General features: G+C 42.8%; 1 long non-coding RNA gene across 1 annotated transcript; it reads right to left on the reverse strand.

Moving 5' to 3' along the window:
* Positions 1 to 1770: 1770 nt before the first annotated feature.
* Positions 1771 to 8539, reverse strand: LOC137596245 (uncharacterized). The gene is made up of 4 exons (XR_011035516.1): positions 8253 to 8539; positions 6554 to 6625; positions 2724 to 2818; positions 1771 to 1983 (listed from the first exon to the last, which is right to left on the reverse strand). It is a non-coding gene; the product is annotated as an uncharacterized lncRNA (long non-coding RNA).
* Positions 8540 to 9938: the final 1399 nt, after the last annotated feature.

Raw genomic sequence — 9938 nt, forward strand, 5'->3', positions numbered from 1 at the left:
GACCCTAAAGAAGGGGGCTGGATTGAACAAGGGGGTGGGGACCACCCAGTCAGGCTCTTAGAGGGCCCCCTGTGGATAGGATGGGGTGTGGGGCCAAGACTCCAGGGCAGGTTAAAGACGGGGAAAGAGAAAAGAGAAAAGTGTTTTTTGTGAGGATGGGAAAAGTAGTGAAGGAGGGGTTAAAGGGTCTTAAAACTTTGTGAATGGGTGTCGGGGTCGTTTAGCCCTACACTAAATGACCAGAGGACAGACAGTGAAACACTAAACACCCACATCTGGGGAAATGCTCTTCCTGTCCGTATCCATCACGGCTCACCTGAGCGTGTCGTCTGGCCGGGTTTCCCCTCTCTGGAGCTGAGATGAAGAGACTCGCCCAATGTCAAAGTCAGTCCCGGTCGCTGCTGCGGGGTGGGGTGATGACACAACAGGCGTGTGGAGGACTGATGGAGTGAAGATAGACTCATTCCGTCTCCGGGTCGTAAATCTGTCTTTATCACCTACCAAATAACAGTCCCAGGCTGTTCACTGCAGGACGCAGGAAGGCATCCCAATAAAGCTGATAGATCGTTTGAACACATCATCAGTCGGTTATGTAAGCTGTGTTTCCACAACACAGAACTGGATGTGCTCTTTTTAATAACGCTGCTCAAACTGTTCTGTTTTAAACTAAAGGGTCCATTGAAACACAAATCTATGCGTCTATATCCACCAAACAGCTAAGATACATCATTTTGCTTTGTCTTACTGTGCTGTGTTGAGGAACTGCAAAAGATGTCTTTAATGAAGATGGACGAGTGGTTTGAATATTTGTGGATTATGCCAGGGTAGTGTCCAACAGCGATCAGCCACAGTGAGCTGGTTCCAGAGGAAACTGAGCTCCAGATCTACTGTCTCATGGCGATCTTGGAAACAGATTGGGTTTATTTATTCATTTGATATTTGAAACATCAAAATTTGTTCTTTTTTTCTTAAGAGTAGTATTTTGTAATTTCAAGTATCTCTAGTTTTCACTCTACACTATAGATACACTCTTTGTGGATGACTAGATGCTATTAAAGGGCCGCCTGGTGGTGTACTGGCTCATCAAATCCACTGAGGCCTTCTTCTGTTTTCATATTTTCCTTGTGTTTCAATAGATCAATCAATCAATCAATCAATCAATCAATCAATCAATCAATCAAACAATCAATCAAATCAATCATTCATTCATTATCCTGATGGCTTCATCCACTTGCGTGGGTCACGGGGAGCTGGAGCCTGTCCCAGTTGTCAATCAACTTTTAATTGTAAATAAAATGAATAAATGAATAAAATAAATAAATAAGTCCTTTAATAATCCCCGTAGGAAAATTACTTTACAGGCACGTACACAAAAACACACACACACACACGCACGCACACACACATACACACACACACACACACACACACACACACACACACACACACACACACACACACACACACAAAGGAGTCTGTAGCCATGTAGATAATGTGAGGCAGAGTGGCGGGCTGCTCTCACGTGGGGTGCCCCATGAGCACCATATAGGGGTCCCTCCAGGACCCTCAAGATACTCTAACATGCAGTACAGGTGAGTAACCGAGGACACCACTGGAATTAACTGGTTGTTTGTGGACATGTTGGCCCCATAATGAACTGGAAACCTGCCCAGGACTGTCTGTGGCCCAGAGGGACAGGATGAATCCCTTCAGAACAGGTTAATCGGTAACAGAGAATGGATGTAATGACTGTAAATAGTGACAACGAAAGAAGAGAGCAGCTGCCAGTTTATTAGCACCAAAACTACATTCAGACCAAATCAGAGACAACAGAGAAAACAGACACCTTTCCCTTCATACTGGTGGTGCATATTGTTGGTGAAGTCTTTTACAATTTCCAAGTTCTATTTCATTGCTCGATGCCCCAGAAAACATTGTATTCCTCGGAGGCTGCAGCAGACGAAGGAGAAATGCTCAGTAAACCTGCAGCAGATGGAGAAAGCATGACTGCACAGCAACAACAGCTTTTGGCACCCCATGAATGAGGCCTATTGATTGCTACTGCAGACATAAATCTTTTAAGTGGGTCACAAATATATACTTTCATTTTTTAAAGGTCATTATATCCCTGGAACAGTCTGACCGTTACTTTCACCAGCCAGAACTCCAAAAAGGAATAAAAAGTGCTTTTGTTTTAGAGTTTCTTCAACTGATGGTTAACAAAAATTTGGTGTCTCTACAGAAAAAAAATTACCAAAAAACAAAACAGCGATCCCACTTGGAACTGGAGTACCAGTGTAATGGTGGGAGTCTTTAGAGCTCTCAAAAACTAAAATGTTTTTTGTAAATTGCTGACAATAAGTAACTTCAGTATTTAATATACAGTATTTTCCGCACTGTAAGGCGCACCTAAAAGCTTTTAATTTTCTCAAAAACCAACAATGTACCTTATAATCCAGTGTGCCTTATATATGAAAAAGTTTAATAATGTTAATAATAATCCAGAAAATACTGTAATTTTACCCAGAAGCATATTATTAGTTTTTATTTGATCTCCCAATATCAGATCATCATCTGCATAAAACTGTAGCACAAAGACTGATAGGACACAGTTGTGTTTTTACATTATTAGCTAGTGCTGATTAGCAAATGGCGCAAAAAGAAACTTAAAATGGAAATGCTGTCAAAGTGGGGGGTTTGTGTGAAGCCAAAACTTCCTTTACCTTCCATGAAGGCGCACAAGGTCATCCTAGACACCGACGTTGCTGTTCGTCATGACGACCGCTGGTATGCCGTCTAAAGTTACACACTGGAGGAGCTTTATTGTTGGTTCATAGTAAAAATGAAAACAAAAGGCAGCATAAGGAAAGGCCTTTGTTTCTGCTTTAGTGTGCAGGAAAAAAAAGAGCCAAAGAAAGAGTGACAGTGGAAACGGTGCAACAAAGAGTGTGAACACACAGATTTGACAAGGCCGTCACAGGAATGTGCCGGCAGGTATTGCAGGGGCCCAGGAAGCAGGGAGACATGGGAAAACATGGAAGGTGGGGAACAATAGCTGCGGTGTGTGTGTGTGTGTGTGTGTGTGTGTGTGTGTGTGTGTGTGTGTGTGTGTGTGTGTGTGTGTGTGTGTGTGTGTGTGTGTGTGTGTGTGTGTGTGTGTGTGTTGTTGTTGGACTGGGAGGTGAGGTGTAACAGAAGTCAAGGGGGGATCCGTTTACCTGCCACCACTTACCTGCTCAGCACGGCCCTCACACCGCCAGCAACCCTCAAAGGGAGACGCATCAATGCTGCTATTCATACCAGCACATGGCTGTGTGTGTGTGTGTGTGTGTGTGTGTGTGTGTGTGTGTGTGTGTGTGTGTGTGTGTGTGTGTGTGTGTGTGTGTGTGTGTGTGTGTGTGTGTGTGTGTGTGTGTGTGTGTGTGTGTGTCTTTTTTTTTACCAGGAAGTCAAAGGAAGTCATGCTTCCCCTGTTTTCTCGGAAGCAGGGCTCGAAATTAACTTTTTTTCTTGGTAACACCGGTGCTCCCAAATGTAGAAGTTAGTAGCACCAGCAAAAGATGTTTTATGTTGCCCCAAACTCCACCATGCCTTTGGTGAACATTCTTTTGCATGTTTCTTGGTCATTTTGCCCTCAGCTCGAACTTCAGGGGATAATTCTGCGCAAAAGATCTGTGCTTTGTTTCATAGTGGCGCTTCATCTTGCCACTTCTAATTCATGCTACGTGTTCAGACCATATGAGGTAAAATGGTGCTCCGCTGTAGCGGTACACTCACAGCGGTAGCGAGCTGTCTCACTTCCTGGTACGCTGACAGCTCAGGGTAGACAAACGATCTGATTGGCTGAACTGAGTGGCGCTATTACCGTATTAACTGGAGGAGCAGCGCCCGCCGTCTGTAGCCGCGAACTGCTAGTAAAAATGTGCCAAGAAAATCTACTCTGGTGAATTTATCATGGAGTGTTCACGGGTCCGGACAGAACCATCATGCGATCCGGATCCGGAACGCGGTCCGCCATTTGGTGACCCCTGATCTATGGAGAGAGAGGAAGACCAAAATGGTCCAAATTTCGAGCCCTGGTCGGAAGTATTTCTCGTTTTAACCTCTTTTTTTTTTTTTTTCTTTCATTCATTCCTGCCATCACAACCATCGCCTCCCAGCTCACTGATTAGCTTACAGGAGCATAAATAATAACTGTATGAATATTTTTTTTTAAAAAGTGTCACAGGATTTCTGTCGCTCAGTTCAGTTCAATCTCAGCGATCAAAACGTTGCAATTTTGTTTTTATAAAGGAAAAAAATCCCAAAAGCATTGCAAGAAAAACTGTTTCTTAAAATTCCCCCTTAAACTGTCGTCCAAAATGAGATCCACTTTTTGATGAGATTCATGCTAGGATTTAGCAGCGTGTGTTTGTCCAGTGGAGCAGCCTGTGTGTTTCATTACAGTTGTTTTCAAAGAAAACAAGCACCCTGTACAGTTTAATCACAAAAAAGCATTACATTGCCACTGGTGTGTGTGTGCGTGCGTGCGTGCATGCGTGCGTGCGTGCGTGTGTGTGTGTGTGTGTGTGAGGATGTGAGCGTCTGCCAGGTATGAGCTGTTGATTAATTGGTTCAAAGATAAAGCAGGGAGGAAATCTTTCAGACATTTGAATGTTGCAGTAAATCCGGACGTTTGAATTACCTGTGTGGTTTATTTGAACCTGAACAAACTGTGAATCCATCTGTGTAGTAAATATTCTGTTCTCACTCATCTTTAATTACAGGAAATCACAGTGAATGTACGCATTTTCTGGCAACAAAACAGAGAGGAGAGGATCATCTAAGAGGCTTTGTTGTAGCGTTCTTCATTACTCCTTTATTACACACAAACACCTCATTTAGACAGGCAGGTTATCACCCCGGTGTACAAGGCTAAATGAGTAATAACACAGGAATTTCCCAAAGCATAAATTTGGTTTTAAGCTAATGAGGAGGAGGCAGATTTGTTCTGGTGAACATCACACTGGGAATTTTTGGTTTAAGCCAGGGGGATTTTTTTTACAGGTCTTACAACATTTTTTGGTTTCACAATGATAGTATTTTTCTCAGTCAAATTAACGCAGCGCTGATTGACATGTTGTGGTATGAGAATAGTGGAAATATATCAAGTTTCAAAATCTCTGCAATTGGGAAACTGTGGACAAATATCTCTGCTTGGTACAGCCATCGTCATGGAGACCAGGTAGGGAAGAGGCAGAGTGATGAGAAGTCGGAGAGTGATGAGGAGGAAGAGGATGCATCACTGGAGATCAGATCAGGAGATGGATGACCTTAAGATATCAAATGGGGAGAGGAATCACAAGAAGCAGCTCTAAGGAACGGGATCCTCAGGGGCAGGGGTCCATGGGATACCCCTGAGATGGTTCAGCACAGCATCAGAGACAAGCTACACTGAGAGGCATCTCCAAGCTGTTGACTTTTCGTTTGTGAGCATCAGAATGAGGGAGAGAGATACCATCTCTGTGGCAGATGTCTGAGTGGAACTTGAGACCGGCTCTGGTTTTCTCCCACACAGCAGACGATCCGGGTCACAGTGACAAAAAACAAGTGCCACTGAGCAGCTGGGGTGAAAGTGTGTGTGGGTTCATGGATGTGCATGTGTTGGGTATGTTGCATACATGTCATACATGTGTCATAGCTTTGCACAGGACAGTTGCCTGAACCAGATACATGTCCAGTCGACAGGGTGTTCCCACGCTAAAAATGTGTGGATGCTCAACATTCAAGCCTCCCTTTGGAATCAGTAGAATGAAGCGTCACCTCAGAAGAGGCCTGAGTACACAGGTTGACTGACAACGTTACACTACACCCTAACCATCGGGTCTTTCCTGTCTACGTGTGTGTGTGTGTGTACCTGTCAACACGTGCCTGTGTGTTTGTGTGTTTCCATTAATGCAAAGCCCCACAAGATGAGGTCACGTTGCAAACAGGAAGGCGCTGACGAAACCTTTGCTGTCCAAACAGATTGCTGCAACAGCAAATAATTGCCTGTTTGTTTTGAGGGGACGTGACAGAGATAGAGAACAGATGTCACAAAATATTTTGATTGTTTTTCACGACAACAATTTTGAAACTATGAGGCCTGACTTAAGGGAACGATAAAGGGTTTTGATGTGTCCTATGACATCATATTTGATCACAGACACTGTTTTGGCTGAGATCAGACACGTGTCAGTGTTTATGCCAAACAGTGGGTTTTATAGAGCTATCATTTAACTAGAACCAAATACGCCGACGCGTTTCCAACCTTGAACTCTTATCACTTTGGATAGAGATGATATGAACTCTTGCAAAAGAACATTAACTCTTGTTTTGACTTCGTATAGTTGTGTATTTAGACTTCAAAGAGCTAAATGCATGAAGGTCTGCTCAGTAATATGTATGCCCTATATAGCCTTAAATCTGATATATCTGGCATGCAGATTGATATGTGGTTTAAAGCCCTGAGCCGTGGGATAAACCCCTCAGATTGGGCTTAAAGGGGCTCTCAGCCGTGTGACATGGCCCTTACTTGCCCTCGCTGGCCCGGCAGAGGTCGGTAATCTCTCTCCAGTCGTCCTTCCCCATCCTTCCCCCATCCTTCCTTTGAGATCGGAGAGAAAAAATACGCCCAGTGTTTGTCTACATCCAGACTCCAACTGAATATGGAAGCTGAATATGAATTTCTTAAATCACTGCACAAAAATGAGCAACTTAAAAAAAATATACTTGTGTTTGTGGATGACGCTGAAAAATAACATCCTTTCTTTTATCTTAATCAAAGCTGCTGATCGATATGATGTCAGGACTCTAAAATAATGGCTACAATCTGTCTCTTTATAGTTTTAAAACAGAAATTTAATCAGGTGAGTTTTGAAACTGCTGACATTCATAAAACAGAATCAACTGTTTTGATTTTCTTTGTTCAGTTTTGAAGCAGAAGCATTTGTTCCTGCTTCTTTTGGCAGTCAGAGTTTCGAATGCGAGCACTTTCTATCGAGAGGCTTTGGCATTCACAACGACGAATCAAATGACATCATAGAAAAAGATCTGACAAAAGCCAAGTTCCTATCAAATTGGGATGCAGATTTACAGTACATGTGGAGAAGACAAACACGCCGGGGGTCATGATGCTGAAGCTGTGTGTCATTAATGTTTGAAAGAGAAGACAAAAGTGATGAAAATGATGAAATACAGGCTGTAGATGTGGCTTTTATGTTCATAAGCTCTGCTTTCATCAGCTGCTACCGTTGGTCAAGTCACATGCCTTCTTTATTTCATGTTCAGTTAAGACTGTATGATTCTGCATTCTCAACAATCATTTTTTGTAGAACTCACCCAAACATTAACCTGGTGTTCTGGTTTATTCTAGTCTTTCATAAGTCTCCTATGTATGCAGTATGGAAAAGTGTGTCATTTGATTAATTTACTCAGAAATGGATGAGTATGGAATAAAGTAAAGAGACAATGCAAAGATATTTGTGTGTCCAAGCTACTGTCCCATTTTAACTTCTAAAATAAAGATTTTGAAATTCTTAAAATGAATGAACTGAACCGGTTACTTCATCTGTTTAATAATGACTGCACATTAACCCTCCTATTCAGTGATATATCAATATCTTATCTACTAATGAAAGACGTGCCTTCATCAACATTTCCACAGACAAAGTGAACCAACAAGGTTGCACAGTTAAAAGTTAAGTTAGCGTATGTTGAGTTTTTTCCAGTTCTTATCTATAATAGAAATGGAAAAATATGAGAGGGGAGAATTAGTTTTATTCAATACATTAGGTGGAATATCTTAGCTTACTTTCCTGGACACGCTCTCACTTCCCCATACATTCCCCATACAGTGTGTGCAGATTGACAGCAGATTAAGGTTTTTTTGTGTGATGTTCCTAAATATGAATCCTAGTTGACTAATAATTTTAAAGCTTTACAGATCTAGAGTCCCTCACAAAAGTCTTGTGGCAAGTATTTTGAAATGTAGTATATAAACTATGATACAATAATATGTTGTTGTTTTTTATGTAGCTTTGCTTATCCACATGTATGGGAACCACATAAAATGTGCAGAAAGAAGGAAATAGAAATGTGTTTACTTGAACAGTTTTGCTCAGTCAAAAAGATGAAGAGAATTCTCTGTATCTGCAGCTCCCTCTTTCCTGAGTGTTTTTCCCATTAGTCATGACATGATTCATTATGACTTTAGCAAAAGTAATTTTCAGTACCTGCACATCACCAAAGTGCACACATGCTTCAACCAGCTGGTGAATATAGTGGCACATTGGGCTTCCACAGGCCTAAACAGAGTTAACACAGACATAAGGTGGCGACAAACACGACTCCAAATGAACATTTAAACAAACAACTGCTTGACCTATCAGAGTTAATGATACATCCATTGCTCCGACATATCCAAAGACCTAAAGCACACAGTGGTCCATAATGTGGACATAGATGAAGTCACTGCTCTCTCCACACCTCTGGAGACCCCCCCAATGCCCCCCAAGTCATAGTCAGAGCAGGTAGACTCGAATGGACATTGTGCTGTGGATATTAAAAAACAAACGTATATCTAAAGGCATTCCGGTTCTGTTGTTATTCCACGCTCCCACGATCACTGTGACCCACAGGCCTCTGTGTTCTTATCTATACTGCTGGAGCAAAGTCCACTTGGTTGGCTGTAATAACTCTTCAAAGGGAGAGGGCGAGCGTAAGTGTGCTCCACTTCCAGTAAAGGCCCTCACAGCTCCTCACAGCCACAGCCAGCGTAAAGCAGGTGTCCTTTGTTATGCCTAATCCTCACAAACCTCTTTCAAAAGTGGCCTGATATTTACTTTTCCCCTCTCGCTGAGGCGCCCTGACGTCAGCGCCGCAAAGTTACTGACAAGGCTGAAGTTTGTATTTCACAGCACTTCATTCTGGGGACAGATTTTACAGCCTGTGTCTGTTTCTCTAACTAAAGATTTATGGCGATGTCTGTCCCCCACTTGTCTTGCTCTGCATCTCAACTCTTTCTGCCCTACTTTCTACACTTTTTTTTTTTTTAAATCTCCATCTCACCTCCCACCTCCTTATCTCTTCCCTCTGGCCGCTCACGTCTGCTTCCCTCCCTGCTCCTATCCTTTATCTCCTCGCCTTAAACGCCCCCTTTTCTTGTCGGAGCTCAGGTTGTTTGGCCTGGAGTCATACAATTTGTGCTCATCATATACTTTTTCTTCATCCCCTAGTTATGTCATACCCTCTGTCTGCAGCCTCGGGGCCGCTGTCAATCAACCCCTGCCCACTTTCCATTAGCCTATAGGATCTAGAGAGTTGCTGCAGTAGCATGTCTAATTCCAGGTGAAATGATGGGATGGAATTTGCATTAGCAAGCATGGCTTAAATAGGTTAGCAGCTTTATATAACACAGAAACCTCATCCAGCAGCTTGTCAGGGCTGTTTATCTAACCATATTTATGTTACTCTGTGTTTCTAGTGCGTGATTCATTCTCCAGCCAGTGGGGTCTGGGAGCAGCTGCGAGTGCTGTTATTGGATACATGTCTGAGCAGAGTGTGTTCAACACAATGGCGTTCTAAAACCACTGAGTACAACATGTGCAAATGCTGATCAAAACGTGTCAATGAATCACATCTGTGTTTGTCCGCAGACGTTTGCGGGTTTTATGTCTCTTGGTTGATTGTTTATTGCAGTATATGCATGTGAATGGAGGGTTTTTAGGCGGGTTACGTAATGGTGGGGTGAGGTGGGGTGGGGTGAAAGAACAGAGTAATGCATAAGGGAGAACATACAGATCTCTTCCCATGCCGTGACATGTCGGGATAAGAGAATGCCATCTCTTGTTTATCTGCCTCTGCACTCATCCACTCGTCAATAAGACTCTTTGACAGCGACGCAGATACGCCGCATGTCA

The sequence above is a fragment of the Antennarius striatus genome, chromosome 6 (genome assembly GCF_040054535.1).
Source record: "Antennarius striatus isolate MH-2024 chromosome 6, ASM4005453v1, whole genome shotgun sequence".
NCBI lineage: Eukaryota > Metazoa > Chordata > Actinopteri > Lophiiformes > Antennariidae > Antennarius > Antennarius striatus.